This window comes from Musca autumnalis, unplaced genomic scaffold (genome assembly GCF_047663935.1).
Source record: "Musca autumnalis isolate F117 unplaced genomic scaffold, ASM4766393v1 scaffold_2, whole genome shotgun sequence".
NCBI classification, from domain to species: Eukaryota; Metazoa; Arthropoda; class Insecta; order Diptera; family Muscidae; genus Musca; species Musca autumnalis.
In genome coordinates this window covers 19,021,435-19,040,123 of record NW_027411755.1, presented here as the reverse complement: position 1 = coordinate 19,040,123, position 18,689 = coordinate 19,021,435, and the positions used below count along the sequence as shown (strand labels likewise).

At 21.5% G+C, this 18,689-nt stretch overlaps 1 protein-coding gene and 1 long non-coding RNA gene across 2 annotated transcripts in view; one reads left to right on the top strand and one right to left on the bottom strand.

Moving 5' to 3' along the window:
• Window positions 1-18,689, bottom strand: part of nAChRalpha6 (nicotinic acetylcholine receptor alpha6) — a 961,717-nt gene that overhangs the window by 178,364 nt on the left and 764,664 nt on the right. The window lies entirely within an intron of this gene.
• Window positions 3,690-4,838, top strand: LOC141393777 (uncharacterized). The gene is made up of 3 exons (XR_012410180.1): window positions 3,690-3,974; window positions 4,045-4,095; window positions 4,154-4,838. It is a non-coding gene; the product is annotated as an uncharacterized lncRNA (long non-coding RNA).

The following is an 18,689-nucleotide window of genomic DNA, read 5'->3' as shown; positions in this document are numbered from 1 at the left end:
CCTTTTTATTCTACTACCTCTCGGCCAGGATGAGCTAAAAACAGCAATAAACCAGCTGAAGAATAATAAAACCGATGGAGTCGATGGTTTACCAGCCAAGCTGTTCAAGACCTGGGGCGACGACATGATAAAATGTATGCATCAGCTAGCTTACACCATCTGGCAGGAGGAATGCCTACCTAATGATTGAAATGTGCTCTTGCTATGTTCCGTTCACAAGAAAGAAGATAAGATTTTGTGGTCAACTTGTCGGGACATAAGAACGACTAATGCCTATGGTGAATGAAATAATAAGGTTCGGCTTTAGACCTGAAAAATCCGTCATTGACCTAATATTTACCTTGCGAAAAATCCTGAAAACAAACCGGTGGTAAATTAGTCTTCGGCAGCCTTATATGTTGAAAGGTATTCCAAGCAATGCACGATGGGGCCAATAGCAGGTTTTCGAGGCAAAAAGTCAATTTTTGAAGTGAACAATTTGAAAAAAATAATAACGTATTTCGATTGCCAACACTCTGAATCACTAAAAATAAAAAAATAAATCAATCTGGTAACATCACATAGCGACATACTGATCTGGCAATGGTGACATATTTTCTTATGCATCATTTTCCGACATTCATTATAAATAAGTAGTGAAAGCATTTTAGGCGCCAAAAAGAACATTTCAACATTTTTATATTTTTTAAACATGGAAAGCTCTTCAATGGGTATGTAAAATAAGATAGTGTTAACAAATAATAAAAATGTTATGTGTGGTAAATGTATTTTTGAGGTAAGATGTGATGTCTTTTTTGGAGTATTTTGCTTTGTTATCAATATGTTCTCTGGAGTATAACTTTTGAGATCTAGGTAGATCTAGGATATTATATATATGTGGTGAAAGGTATTAATGTGTACTATCATTTTGTGAAAAAATTAGCTGCGCCTATCTGCGCCTTTTCATAAAAATCTGATTTCAGATGTCGTAATACTTAAAAATATGGACATTTTTATGTTTTGGTTGGCGAATAATCGGAAACCCATTAATGTTACCAATTGGATTTCGGAAAAATTTAATAGACGTATATAATAATAATAATATATAATTTCAAAGATATCGCAAACTTTGGCTTTTGTGGCGGAATCTTAGCCGATTTTTACTAAATTTGGAACCTTTTTTTTATTAACTTATAACAAAGCACAGACAAAACCATGAAATTTGAACATATGTATATAGGGGAGCTATTTCTATATCTTAACCGATTTCAATATAACTTGACAAACTTATTTGTAGTCCGAATTCCGTAACATTTTCCAAATTTTATTGTAATTTGATGGAATTTGCATGCTTGGTCAATCATTTTCCTGAAATCGGGCGAACATATTATTTATTTATTTATTTATTTCAAATATTTATTATAATAAAAAATTACAATAAAATTATATAAAAAATAGCACTAGCATCTAAGGCTATCGGCTAAAATCGGGCGAACATATATATGGGAGCTATATCCAATTCTGAACCGATTTCAATATGATTTGCCAAAAATGTTTCTAGACCAAAATCCGTCTCACATTTAAAATTTCATCAAGATTGGACATACATAGCGGGATTGGTGCACCAAATACCTAAAATCGGGCGAAAATATATATGGGAGCAATATCAAAATCTGAACCGATTTCAATATAACTTGGCAAACTTATTTGTAGTCCTAATTCCGTGGTATTTTCCAAATCGCATAAAAATTGGGCAGAATTTGCGTATTTGGTCCATCAATTGCTTGAAATCGGGCGAACATATATACGGCAGCTATATGTATATATGAACCGATATGAACCAAATTTGGCATATTAGTTTCTAAGCCGATTATAAACATCTGTACAAAATTTGGAAGGTCTAGCTTGCCCCAGTGATTTGTTGCCTCGAAAACCTGTCATTGGCCCCATCGTGCAATGTCTGAATTTCTTCAGAGGTTATTGGTCAGTCCTCATTTAAAACAGGAAAGAACTTTTCCTAAAAGAACTTCCACTAAATTAAATAATAAGGCCATATCAGTGCGGCTTTAGACCTGGTTAATCCGCTATTTACCAAACAGTTCACTTACGGCAAATCCAGGAAAAGACCCAAGGGATACAAATCGACACTTTCCTTTTTTTTATTATAAAGTAAAGTCTTCGATAACATTATACGTTCAAAGGTATTCCAATCGATGTTTGAATTTATTCGTAGGTCATTTGGCTGTCCTGTGGTGTCGGACAAGGAAACGGTGTGTTTTTTTCTCAAACCCAAAATAGAGGAGACGACAAGAATAGAAAAAATCGCTTGGCGGTACACGCACAAGGGCAGGTCAGGACTTCGATGGAGTACACGAGTGGAAGACGAGATCAAAACGGGAAATCCTGGAAAAGACCCAAGCGATGCAAATCGACACTTACCATTTTTTTCTATTATAAAGTTAAGTCTTCGATAACATTATACGTTCAAAGGTATTCCAAGCGATGTTTGAATTTATTCGGAGGACATTTGGCTGTCCTCATTAAAAATAGGAAAGAACCACTCCTAACACTTTAGTACCGAAATAGGTGTTGGAAAAGGAAACGTGTGTTTTTTTTGTTCAAAACGCAAATATTGGAAACGACACAAATAGAAAAAAGGCTTGGCGGTATACGAACAAGGGAAGGCCAGGGCTTTGGTGGAGTAAACAAGTGGAAGACTAGATTGAAAAACCACAAATAGAGAGGATTGGAAAAATTGTTCTTAGTTCTGTTTATAGGACAAATGCTTTGAAGAGGGCCACCTAAGTATTACCGGAATATATCTGCCTTTAAGAAGCGATTTCTTAACATGGAGTATACACACACATATATATGTATGTATAATGGTATGGGTAAATATCAATGAATATTGGGCATAATATCTTTATTATCCTTTTATTGTCTCCCCACCAAATCCCACAGTTCTTTCCATTTCCATTTTCAATTTCATTTTTTTTTGCAAAAATGTTTAATGAGCATGACTTGTAGCTTATTTATTGATAAAAAGGTTAATAAACAATTTAAAATAAAATTCTTTCAATTAATTTTAAGCTATTTATGCTATTATTTAATGGTGTTGATGTGTTTGTTGTTGACGATTTTGTTGTCGTTGTTTCTGCTGATGTTGTTATTTTTTATTATTATATTTTAATTGGATTATGTGCGTATTAAAACACACAAAATACATATTTTTAATTTTTCATCTTTACGCTTTGGCGCTGTGGTGGCTATGGCAATGAGCGAGTATTGGCAAGTGAGTGTAAAGCGGTGGCAGCACCAGCACGTTATCGCGTACAACAGTGCCAAAAGCTAATAATAACCAAGGCGTAGAAATGATGTTTAATATTGAAATTCGAATTATACACTTCAATACATTGATAAACAGCAATTGGTATAATGGTGTATGTGTGTATTGCACATACATACAATGATATAAAGTTGGCATAATATCAATACAATTTCACTAATGAGGCTTATACATATAGAGTATGCTTGCACACACACACAAACACAGACCAATGCTTAAAATGAGCAAAACACTCACACATACAATGTGCAGCACACATTTATAAAATGTTAAAATACGAAAATTGTTATAATATGAAGATATGTTACATTGCTATATTACATATGCATCTATGGTTGTATGTATGTATGCTGGCATGTACCCAATAGAAAATCGAATCGTTGATGACATTTTCGTCGACGATTCGTTGACGAAATCAATGAAATTGTCATGTACGACAACTTGCATGACCATGTCTTGCATTGTGTCTTGGAAACAAACCCAAAAAATGCTCAAAAAAGCGAGCTTTGAAATAATTGTACATATGTTCATATACATATTTATGAAAATATTCAATTTTCAATTTGTAATAAATTTAATGTTAAAAAATCATAAAATTTGGAAACCGCGTCACGATGTATTATTCATACAAAGTGCATTAACTAAAACGGTAAGTAAGATTAAGTAGATTAAATTACATTAAAAGTAATTGTAGTTATTCTTTAAATATGTGGATTTAGGTTGAAGGCATGACGACTTTGAAAATCGCAATATGAAGCAGATGGTATATGGTAAGATTTTTGAATATATTAGTGATTAATTACAACAGTCATATATTTTGTTTTGCAGAGTCCACAAAGTGAACGAGATCGCCCCCTCAGTTGTCTGAGGAAAGAAGTGAGGCGCGGAAAAGCTGGAAGAAAGTGCTGACTTGCAGAACATGCGGGAATTAAGTATAATTAATTTAATATACAATTTGTAGGCATAATATACATATTTTATAATTTAATAAAAATAAAAATTTGACACACGACAACAAACTGAAATTGTCTTTAATAGGGTCGTGAATGACAAATAGCAAGACAGTGTCTGTAAAACTGTCGTCAACGATTTATTGCAAGACAGTGTCTGTAAAGTTGTCATCAACGACTATCTGCAAGACAGTGTCATGTACATTGTCACCGACGACAACTTCGCTTACCCTGTCGCCCAAGTTGTCGTGCATGAATAGGCGGACACTTGTGTGAAAATGTCGTCAACAATCCCAAAGGGCTGTCTGCAAAGAGTCGTGAACGAATTGGGTATGTCGTGCACGATTCATCAAGGTTGTCTCGAAGACACTTTCTATTGGGTATGTATGTTTGCATGTGTTTTAATTATTATGAGAACAAACATTTGAATATTTGCATTCGCACATACACACGCACGCACACAAATACTAATATAATATTACATGGTTGTTATTATGTTTCTTGTTGTTGTGCTAACGCATGTAAAATGTTTGTTGTTGTTTTTCCATTTTTATTTAATTTTTTTATTGATATTCTTATTTTTTTCTTATAGTGGTGTATATTATTTTCGTTTTTTATTTGTTATTTAATTTCATTTTAATTTAAATGCAAAATAAGAAAAAAAATATTAAATAAATAAATGCAAAACTGAAACTGTTTAAGGAAAGGACAATAAAAAAGGGAAGGTAGTGTAAATAAAAAATATTAATAAAAAATATAATAATAATCAAATAAATGAAATTGACTTCTGTTCGATGTACGTTTTTGCCCATATGTTTTTTGTCTACACGAATAAAATTATGAAAAAAAAGATGGAAAAATATATCCGAGTAAGAAAAAATTGAAAATGCTTTTATCGATCTCTTTGCCATTAAATTTGTACGATTCAATTCTATTTATTTTGAAAAATGGGAACCTATGCCATAGGGCCAAGAATGGTCCAAAAACTACAATACATGTGCTACTCGGTATATTTCTTTTAAATATTTTTTAACTTTTGTTTTACAATAATGATTCCGTTCTTAAGAACTGGTATATATGAGGAAATACTTATCTTCTCTTAGGTCATTTCTAGTAAGCAAATAAAGGACAACTAGATCCTCAGTTGAGTCAGGTTCTACTTGCCCTTTATCATTTTACACCTGATGATTTATGCAGCGAAGCCTTAAGGGTTGAGCATGTATTAATATTCTGCAATTAATATCAAATCCATTATGAAATTAATCCGCATTGAAAACGTTTTTTTCACACATACATGTTTATGCACATAAATAAACGAAAATCACACTATTGAATTGTAATTATTAGAATATAACACTGTGCGACAACAAAAAATTGATGGGTAAACTGAGCAGATTATAAAAGTAGGACTAAAAATATGAGACACGTGTATTGGCGTTGTTCACCTTGACATCGGAATGTAACCAAAGTAGGTGGGGCAAAGTTCCGCACATTTCTTGTTTTTCCGAAATATTCGATTTAAGCTATCTTGGAATCCATGCATTTTAGACATATAGTGTCTTTGGCAACTTTAAAGACAAGAGTACGGGGAATATTTGTGTTGAAAACTTTAACCCTCATTCTGTTCATTAAAAGGGTCTTTTCGATCCTTTTTTCGAAAATTGTTCAAAATCTCCTTTAAAACGTGATCGTATCAAATCAAAATATTCTACAAAATTGTTCGTCATAAAGTTTGACTCTAGGTGCCGGAATACACCAAATCTGTAAATCTTATCTAATCGCCAGAAATCTTTAAAAATGAAAAACACGTTCTAGGGTTAAAGTCGGACTTCATCTGAGTTTTTTCAAAATTGTACAACAAAACATAATTTTAGAGGGATGACGTCAAAGACGAAAATATTCTTCGTCAAATTTGACTGTAGGTCACCAAAGAAATGAAGTCTCCATTTACATTACGTATCATGAAAATGTCAGTATCAATTTTGCTGAAAAAACACGAAAATATTAACCAATTTTTTTGAAGAAAAATTTTTCCTTCTTTTTTTGAGTTGATACATGAAAGTAATATGAAACTTGATTCTAGGTGAAAAGTGTCAAGAGAAGCAAAAATCTACACAAATTTCATTATGAGTTTCAGAATAAAACATGTATCTAAGTATAATATTTTTCTAAAAAATTAGGTTACAATTTTATATATTTTAGGATTAAATTATTTGTTTTAATTTTGGACTGTTAATTTTACATAATTCCATACTGGGCCAAAATCTAACAAAATCCTTCAATTTTTGGGGATGTTATTAAAGGAAGAAATGTTCTAAATTAAATTTAACTATAAGTCTCCAAACAAAAGATATATGTAACTATAATATTTTAAGGTCATATTTTACGATTTTTAATCAGATTGTCGTTATTATTGAACACCAAAATATTGCATCGATGTTTTTTCGTCACGAATACGTCCCGAAAAAGTTGTATGTGTCATTTAATACGGCTTTTCCAATATTTATGATGAATATATATTTGGAAAATATAGAAAACCCTGATCGTACTTTGTAAAATTGCGTATTTTTAGTACTTTAAATTAAAATTACGTAGGCAGGATAAGTCAAGGGTACCTTATATTGTACATGAAAATGCGTTGGTGGCCTACGGCTACTGTCTAGTATGGGTCCTAACTTAGGACTCTTAGGACTCCTAAGATACACGATTTTGTCGTGGTCCCTAATAATATATTTAGTTTAGCAACTTATTGAATTTTACTCATATTTTTGGTCCTACTTTCATAATCTGCTCAGTTTTTCCCATCATTTTAAAAATGTTGAATTTTGTTACACAGTGTAATTATAAACGAGTTCGTATTTACATATAACTTTGAACAATTGCATTACTAGGCGAGGATATTAATTTTTTTTTTGTAATAGCAAAATATATATTTATATACTATTTTTAAATTGACAACATATTGACAAAAAAAAACAAAAAAAAAAAAAAAAAAAAACACTGACATCGAACAGAAGCATTAATGCTCATTTCTATAATAGCATATTATATTTCACACATTTTTTTGCAATTTATTTTTTAAGCCTCGCTGTTGTTATTTATTTGTAATCAAATTGTGAATAAAAATCCAATATACAAAAAAGTGATATTAAATTACAAAATAAATTAAATTGATTAGATTGCAAATGTTTAGCATAAATTATTTGAAAATTAATTGTATTAAATATTAATGCAAAGATTGTAGGATTGACGAAATCAAATTATGAAAATATTTAAATAAAGTATTTCTATACTGCTGCCAAATGCGCTTTAAAATCAAATTATATATATGAGTATTGAGTTTGCTAAGTTTTCAAAAAAAAAATGTGCTCTCTTTTTTATTTCTGTTCCACAAACGTCCTCTTCTGCTAAGTGAAAAGTTGTAGCTGCAAAGTGAATTTTGTTAAGATTTTGCTCTTTCGTTTCACAGAAAACTTTGCATTCTGTTTTTGCAGATCAAACTTTAATAAGTTAGCCTCAAATTTGCGTTCTCTTTGCCAATATACATTGTTACAATATGTAAAGTTCTTAAAACGTTACGAAGGAAGATTTTGTTCGGAAATATTGAAAACACGGTAATGACAAGAAATTATATGGATCCACCCCTCTGAACTACCCTCTCCCAACTTCCACCCTCAGAACCATCGCCCTTAGAACTTCAACCCTGCGAAACACACCCTTCTGAACTTTCGCCCTGCGAACAACCCCATTACGAATTTCCAACCTCCGAACAACACCCCCCGAACCACCCCACAAATCAATTAGACTAAATTCTACTTCAGAGTTTTTTATTTTATTTTACTTTTATTTCATATTTTATTTTTATTTTATTTTTATTTTTATTTTATTTTTATTTTATTTGTATTTTTATTTTTATATTTATTTTTATTTTTATTTTATTTTTATTTTTATTTTGGTTTTATTTTATTTTATTTTATTTTAATTTTAATTTTTATTTTATTTTAATTTTTATTTTATTTTATTTTTCTTTTATTTTATTTTATTTTATTTTATTTTATTTTATTTTTTTTATTTTATTTTATTTTATTTTATTTTATTTTATTTTATTTTATTTTATTTTATTTTATTTTATTTTATTTTATTTTATGTTATTTTATTTTTTTATTTTTGTTTTATTTTTTTTTACTTTTGTTCTTATGTTATTTTATTTTAATTATTTTATTTTTATTTTATTTAATTATACCCTCAGCATTTATGCTAACGAGGGGTATATAGAATTTCATACGGACAAAATGTGCTTCATCGAAATAAAGGTTTTAGACCCCAAGTATAAAGAAATCCGTTTCAGACCATTTGGAGTTGATTTAGCCATGTCCGTCCGTCTGTCTGGCTGGAGCGCACTATAACTCTCGAATGGATCAACTGATTCGGTCCAAAATGTGCCTTTCGCAATATTTTGTCCTAACTTAGTTTAAGTTCAAAGATGGGTTATATCGGTCCACTCCTTCCGGTACCTGCCCCACAAAAGTTCGAAAATGTTCGAAAAATTTGTGCGCACCATAACTCTTGAAGGGTGGAACCGAGTTGATCCAAACTTTGCACATCGTGATATTTTTTAAGATGAGGTTCCAATATGGACACAATCGGTCCACTCCTTCGGGTACCTCACAAACAAAATTTCGTATAAGTTTAGATTAGGACCTGCTCTCGAATCGCTTTGATTTTTGTTGAAACAACTTGTATTCACTACCCTTCATACGACGGTACAAGTTTCATGAGGGGCAAGTCAATACATCCTTAGCAAATAGCCTGCAGGGTGCAAAAAGCCCCTGTGACACGGTGTGTAGTGATTGGAGCGCAAGATAATTGTCGAACGTATTCACCGATTCGGTCAACAATTTGGTCTTCGTAATATTTTGTGCAAACTTAGTTTAAGTGCGAGGATAAGCCATATCGGTCCACTCCTTCAGGTACCTCCCCCACAAAATTTCAAAAATGATCGGAAAAATTGTGGCCATGATAATTCATGAAGCGAGTGATCGATTGGGTCCATACCAGCGTTGCCGACAGTTTTTGGTCGGAAATCGTCAAAAAAATCGTCAAATCGTCAACAAAATTTGGAAAATCGTCAAAAAATCGTCATCATGATCCAAAACTAGGTTTGGTTACCGTTTAATGCGATTTTTTAGCCGATCGGTTTGTCAATGAGACTGACAACATAAAATAAACAGCCCATAGCAATAAATATAACCCAATCTCACTTAAAGGGTTGTCCCTAGTTGGGCAGACCAAAAAAACTAATTTTCTTGAATTGGTTTCAAAGAAACTACCAAATTTTTTTTTTAAAGTTCGTTCATCAAGAAGGAAAGAGCACATCTTATACTACTTTTGGTATTTTTGTTGTTGAAAAAGATTGCAAAGTCTTGTGGTAAATGGCTATCTGCGAAACCCTTTTTTGTAAAAGCGTTTTGCGATGCCAACGATGACTCGAAAATGGATGGGTCGATTATCTTACATGTTTGTAAGCATTTTAAGAACCTATTAATCTTGCCTTAAGGCGAAACAGAATTTTAAACAAACTTTTTTATAAAAAAAATTAACTGTAATAGTCAAAATTTCGATTTTAACTAAAAAAATTGATTGATTTTTTTTCGTCAAAAAATCTGACAATTTTTTTTTAAACTGTCTCGCTTAAGTGCAAGCCTTTTATTTATTTAATAAGCTCACCAAACCATGTGAAGATTGGTCAATTCGGTTTCGAGCTATCGTTGGCACCGACTTCAAAAATTCCATTTCGAGAAAAACGCGTTTAAAGTACCTATGCTACATAAAAATCTCAAGAAATTGTTCCTTCTTGAATTTTTTTGCGGCACTTTTGTCACCTTTTTTTTAAGTGACAAGTAGATGTAACCCCTTAGGTACCGCTATAAAACAGCTTTCAGAAGATGATAGTTTTCCCGTGGTTTTCTAATTTGCAGTAATGCAGCAAGGTAAAGCTGGGTACACATTGCCAGTTTTGAATGACAGATTAGCTCAAACATTGCTTGCTTGACAGTGTGACCGTCCATGTTTGTCGGTACACGTACATTTGGTTGATGGGCAGTCGAAAATCGACAAAAACTCTCATTAAAGAGGACATGGGTCGGAAGTATTATATCTCCAAAAATGTTCAAGGAAGATTTTCATTCATTAAAAATCCTACATGAAATTTTTCAGCTGAGGCAAAAACTATGAAAATACCTCTATTCCAGATATGTGCCTAAATAAAGCCAATCCGTCTCGAAATTGTTTAAAAACATTAAAATAGCTCATGAAACCGAGTTTGGAATATTGCTTTCCTTAAAGCGTTCGTGAAATTCTGGTCAAAATATAGTTATCATGTTTTATTTCATGCAATTCGGGATTATGTGAAAAATCGTCATTTTGGACCATAAAATCGTCAAATCGTCATTTTTCAATTTTAGGCCAAAAAATCGTCAAAATGACGATAAATCGTCAAATTCGGCAACACTGGTCCATACTTTACCCATCCTTATATGTCGAATATGGACTATATTTGTCCACTCCATCCGGTACCTCCCACATGGCCTATGTCGGTCCATTCCTTTAAGTACCTCTTCCGCAAAATTTTTGAACTTTAATCCTAATCAACATTTTTGTCGGTTCATATGACCAAAATTTTGAAACCCTTTAAATACATACGTTTTTTTTGGGAAAAAAGTGTTTCAATTTACACAGGCTGAGGGTATATCTCTGTCGGCAAAGCCGACTGATACTTTTTTACTTGTTCGAAAGACACATTACTGATAAATAGAAAGAGATTAGAAAAGCTTAGAAAATACAATTGTAAACTACCAAGAAGCATTTTTAATTATCATATTTTTGGTTATGGTGTCGTATAACTATTGACATTACTAATACGTTACAATACACAGTTTACACGAAGGAACTAAGAGAACAACGATTTCTCTCTTTATTATTCAGCAAATATGCAGAAAAAAGGTCTGTTATTTGAACATAAGAAACACTTATTCTGATCATTCTCCTTTTTGAAACGAAAGTTATAATAAGTTTTTGAAAACTGTAATAAGAATTAATCTGAACTGCAATGGTTTGAAAATGTTTTAAGTTGAGGAAAATTAAACATATCTGTCAAAAATTGTTTTGACCAAAGCTCTTTGGAACCATACAGTAGATTAACATCAATTTAGAAACTTAAATTAAATAATTAATATCACTTTTTTGTATATATTGAAAAATATAAAAGAAATAAATATGCAAACAACATAAAAATAATCAAAAATAATCTATATGAGTTAAGTTATTATTTATTGAAATTTATTTAATTTTTTCTAGTTAAATATTTATTTATTTTCTAGTTAAATATTTATTCAATGGCTTTCTAGTTAAGTATTTAAGTTTAAAATACTAATGGGACTATTATGAGTTTATTTGTTTAATTTGGGAAGATTTAAGTAATTCTAGTTAATAATTTGAATGTTTTAATTCTCTTATAAAGTTTATGAAATATCTATATTTTTAGTTTTTGGTTTATTTTAATAATTAATTCTATAAACTATGTAAATAGCTTGTTGATTGAGGAGGGATTAGAATCATTCACATATGAATTTGTTCAAATGTAACAACACTTGAAATTTATTTGGCCCAGTTATTTATTTTTTTGGTTTGTTTGTTTTTTGGCTCTCTACGAATGATTGTTGGTGGTTGGTTGTTGCTTTAACCGGGTTTGATGTTTGATTGCTAATGGTGGGAAGATTTTTTTTGCTTTCATTTTCATTTTTTCGGCGGGCTAAATAAAGTCAAGTGTTGTTTCGTTTAACCAGAGATATTACACCAGCATATTGTTTATAAATAGCGGTTTTAATTCTCACATTTTGTTTCGCATATTCTTTTTATGATTGTTTGGTTAGTTTTGCATTGCTAAGCTGAGAATTAATAAGCAAAAGTAAAAAAGGAAAATTTGGAAAAAATCAAAAAGTGATAGCATTTTGTTGTATAAAAAAGCTTTAGGAATTTGAGCTGTATAAATAGCTGATTAAATCATGGCTTTGAAAACAATAACTTGCATAATATTCTGGTTAAACTGTGATTGGATCATTTTTGGCGGGTGGAGGCAGGGCATGTTTGGCATTTAACTTAAAAATTAAGCAGCAGTTGGGGTCTGGTATATGTTGTGATTTTTCTATAAATTTTCTGTAGTTTTTTCCGTTTACAATGTAAGGCCCACATAAACGGCAAATTGGCAATGTACACTCCCACTTTTGACTTCAGTTTTTTTTCGTTCGTTGGACCACTGCGTGTGTAAACTACTCTTATTGAAATGTTAATTTTTATTGGTGGTAATTTTTGTGGCATTGTTGTGATTTTTCTTTTGTTAGAGGTTTTGTTATAAAATATATATTTAAATATAAACAAAATTGGTTTAGGTGGTTATTTTTTTAAATAATTGTTTTTAAAGAGAAGTTAAGTAGATGAAATAAAAGTTAAAAAATAAATAAATAATTTTTTAAAAGAACAAAAATTTCAATTTTCAAGCTAAAAATATAAAAAAACGTCAATAAAATTTTATCAGTCGATAAATTTTATTTAAAACGTTAAAAAGGTTAATAAAAATAATTATTAAATAAATCAATATTATATTTTTTATTTTATATATAAATTTGTATATTTAATATTTAATATTTAATATTTAATATTTAATATTTAATATTTAATATTTAATATTTAATATTTAATATTTAATATTTAATATTTAATATTTAATATTTAATATTTAATATTTAATATTTAATATTTAATATTTAATATTTAATATTTAATATTTAATATTTAATATTTAATATTTAATATTTAATATTTAATATTTAATATTTAATATTTAATATTTAATATTTAATATTTAATATTTAATATTTAATATTTAATATTTAATATTTAATATTTAATATTTAATATTTAATATTTAATATTTAATATTTAATATTTAATATTTAATATTTAATATTTAATATTTAATATTTAATATTTAATATTTAATATTTAATATTTAATATTTAATATTTAATATTTAATATTTAATATTTAATATTTAATATTTAATATTTAATATTTAATATTTAATATTTAATATTTAATATTTAATATTTAATATTTAATATTTAATATTTAATATTTAATATTTAATATTTAATATTTAATATTTAATATTTAATATTTAATATTTAATATTTAATATTTAATATTTAATATTTAATATTTAATATTTAATATTTAATATTTAATATTTAATATTTAATATTTAATATTTAATATTTAATATTTAATATTTAATATTTAATATTTAATATTTAATATTTAATATTTAATATTTAATATTTAATATTTAATATTTAATATTTAATATTTAATATTTAATATTTAATATTTAATATTTAATATTTAATATTTAATATTTAATATTTAATATTTAATATTTAATATTTAATATTTAATATTTAATATTTAATATTTAATATTTAATATTTAATATTTAATATTTAATATTTAATATTTAATATTTAATATTTAATATTTAATATTTAATATTTAATATTTAATATTTAATATTTAATATTTAATATTTAATATTTAATATTTAATATTTAATATTTAATATTTAATATTTAATATTTAATATTTAATATTTAATATTTAATATTTAATATTTAATATTTAATATTTAATATTTAATATTTAATATTTAATATTTAATATTTAATATTTAATATTTAATATTTAATATTTAATATTTAATATTTAATATTTAATATTTAATATTTAATATTTAATATTTAATATTTAATATTTAATATTTAATATTTAATATTTAATATTTAATATTTAATATTTAATATTTAATATTTAATATTTAATATTTAATATTTAATATTTAATATTTAATATTTAATATTTAATATTTAATATTTAATATTTAATATTTAATATTTAATATTTAATATTTAATATTTAATATTTAATATTTAATATTTAATATTTAATATTTAATATTTAATATTTAATATTTAATATTTAATATTTAATATTTAATATTTAATATTTAATATTTAATATTTAATATTTAATATTTAATATTTAATATTTAATATTTAATATTTAATATTTAATATTTAATATTTAATATTTAATATTTAATATTTAATATTTAATATTTAATATTTAATATTTAATATTTAATATTTAATATTTAATATTTAATATTTAATATTTAATATTTAATATTTAATATTTAATATTTAATATTTAATATTTAATATTTAATATTTAATATTTAATATTTAATATTTAATATTTAATATTTAATATTTAATATTTAATATTTAATATTTAATATTTAATATTTAATATTTAATATTTAATATTTAATATTTAATATTTAATATTTAATATTTAATATTTAATATTTAATATTTAATATTTAATATTTAATATTTAATATTTAATATTTAATATTTAATATTTAATATTTAATATTTAATATTTAATATTTAATATTTAATATTTAATATTTAATATTTAATATTTAATATTTAATATTTAATATTTAATATTTAATATTTAATATTTAATATTTAATATTTAATATTTAATATTTAATATTTAATATTTAATATTTAATATTTAATATTTAATATTTAATATTTAATATTTAATATTTAATATTTAATATTTAATATTTAATATTTAATATTTAATATTTAATATTTAATATTTAATATTTAATATTTAATATTTAATATTTAATATTTAATATTTAATATTTAATATTTAATATTTAATATTTAATATTTAATATTTAATATTTAATATTTAATATTTAATATTTAATATTTAATATTTAATATTTAATATTTAATATTTAATATTTAATATTTAATATTTAATATTTAATATTTAATATTTAATATTTAATATTTAATATTTAATATTTAATATTTAATATTTAATATTTAATATTTAATATTTAATATTTAATATTTAATATTTAATATTTAATATTTAATATTTAATATTTAATATTTAATATTTAATATTTAATATTTAATATTTAATATTTAATATTTAATATTTAATATTTAATATTTAATATTTAATATTTAATATTTAATATTTAATATTTAATATTTAATATTTAATATTTAATATTTAATATTTAATATTTAATATTTAATATTTAATATTTAATATTTAATATTTAATATTTAATATTTAATATTTAATATTTAATATTTAATATTTAATATTTAATATTTAATATTTAATATTTAATATTTAATATTTAATATTTAATATTTAATATTTAATATTTAATATTTAATATTTAATATTTAATATTTAATATTTAATATTTAATATTTAATATTTAATATTTAATATTTAATATTTAATATTTAATATTTAATATTTAATATTTAATATTTAATATTTAATATTTAATATTTAATATTTAATATTTAATATTTAATATTTAATATTTAATATTTAATATTTAATATTTAATATTTAATATTTAATATTTAATATTTAATATTTAATATTTAATATTTAATATTTAATATTTAATATTTAATATTTAATATTTAATATTTAATATTTAATATTTAATATTTAATATTTAATATTTAATATTTAATATTTAATATTTAATATTTAATATTTAATATTTAATATTTAATATTTAATATTTAATATTTAATATTTAATATTTAATATTTAATATTTAATATTTAATATTTAATATTTAATATTTAATATTTAATATTTAATATTTAATATTTAATATTTAATATTTAATATTTAATATTTAATATTTAATATTTAATATTTAATATTTAATATTTAATATTTAATATTTAATATTTAATATTTAATATTTAATATTTAATATTTAATATTTAATATTTAATATTTAATATTTAATATTTAATATTTAATATTTAATATTTAATATTTAATATTTAATATTTAATATTTAATATTTAATATTTAATATTTAATATTTAATATTTAATATTTAATATTTAATATTTAATATTTAATATTTAATATTTAATATTTAATATTTAATATTTAATATTTAATATTTAATATTTAATATTTAATATTTAATATTTAATATTTAATATTTAATATTTAATATTTAATATTTAATATTTAATATTTAATATTTAATATTTAATATTTAATATTTAATATTTAATATTTAATATTTAATATTTAATATTTAATATTTAATATTTAATATTTAATATTAATATTTAATATTTAATATTTAATATTTAATATTTAATATTTAATATTATTATTTAATATTTAATATTTAATATTTATATATTTAATATTAATATTTAATATTTAATATTTAATATTTAATATTTAATATTTAATATTTAATATTTATATTAATATTTAATATTTAATATTTATTATTTAATATTTAATATTTAATATTTAATATTTAATATTTAATATTTAATATTTAATATTTAATATTTAATAATATTTAATATTTAATATTTAATATTTAATATTTAATATTTAATATTTAATATTTAATATTTAATATTTAATATTTAATATTTATATTAATATTTAATATTTAATATTTAATATTAATATTTAATATTTAATATTTAATATTTAATATTTAATATTTAATATTTAATATTAATATTTAATATTTAATATTTAATATTTAATATTTAATATTTAATATTTATATTTAATATTTAATATTTAATATTTAATATTTAATATTTAATATTTAATATTTAATATTTAATATTTATATTTAATATTTAATATTTAATATTAATATTTAATATTTAATATTTAATATTTAATATTTAATATTTAATATTTAATATTTAATATTTAATATTTAATATTAATATTTAATATTTAATATTTAATATTTAATATTTAATATTTAATATTTAATATTTAATATTTAATATTTAATATTTAATATTTAATATTTAATATTTAATATTTAATATTTAATATTTAATATTTAATATTTAATATTTAATATTTAATATTTAATATTTAATATTTAATATTTAATATTTAATATTTAATATTTAATATTTAATATTTAATATTTAATATTTAATATTTAATATTTAATATTTAATATTTAATATTTAATATTTAATATTTAATATTTAATATTTAATATTTAATATTTAATATTTAATATTTAATATTTAATATTTAATATTTAATATTTAATATTTAATATTTAATATTTAATATTTAATATTTAATATTTAATATTTAATATTTAATATTTAATATTTAATATTTAATATTTAATATTTAATATTTAATATTTAATATTTAATATTTAATATTTAATATTTAATATTTAATATTTAATATTTAATATTTAATATTTAATATTTAATATTTAATATTTAATATTTAATATTAATATTTAATATTTAATATTTAATATTTAATATTTAATATTTAATATTTAATATTTAATATTTAATATTTAATATTTAATATTTAATATTTAATATTTAATATTTAATATTTAATATTTAATATTTAATATTTAATATTTAATATTTAATATTTAATATTTAATATTTAATATTTAATATTTAATATTTAATATTTAATATTTAATATTTAATATTTAATATTTAATATTTAATATTTAATATTTAATATTTAATATTTAATATTTAATATTTAATATTTAATATTTAATATTTAATATTTAATATTTAATATTTAATATTTAATATTTAATATTTAATATTTAATATTTAATATTTAATATTTAATATTTAATATTTAATATTTAATATTTAATATTTAATATTTAATATTTAATATTTAATATTTAATATTTAATATTTAATATTTAATATTTAATATTTAATATTTAATATTTAATATTTAATATTTAATATTTAATATTTAATATTTAATATTTAATATTTAATATTTAATATTTAATATTTAATATTTAATATTTAATATTTAATATTTAATATTTAATATTTAATATTTAATATTTAATATTTAATATTTAATATTTAATATTTAATATTTAATATTTAATATTTAATATTTAATATTTAATATTTAATATTTAATATTTAATATTTAATATTTAATATTTAATATTTAATATTTAATATTTAATATTTAATATTTAATATTTAATATTTAATATTTAATATTTAATATTTAATATTTAATATTTAATATTTAATATTTAATATTTAATATTTAATATTTAATATTTAATATTTAATATTTAATATTTAATATTTAATATTTAATATTTAATATTTAATATTTAATATTTAATATTT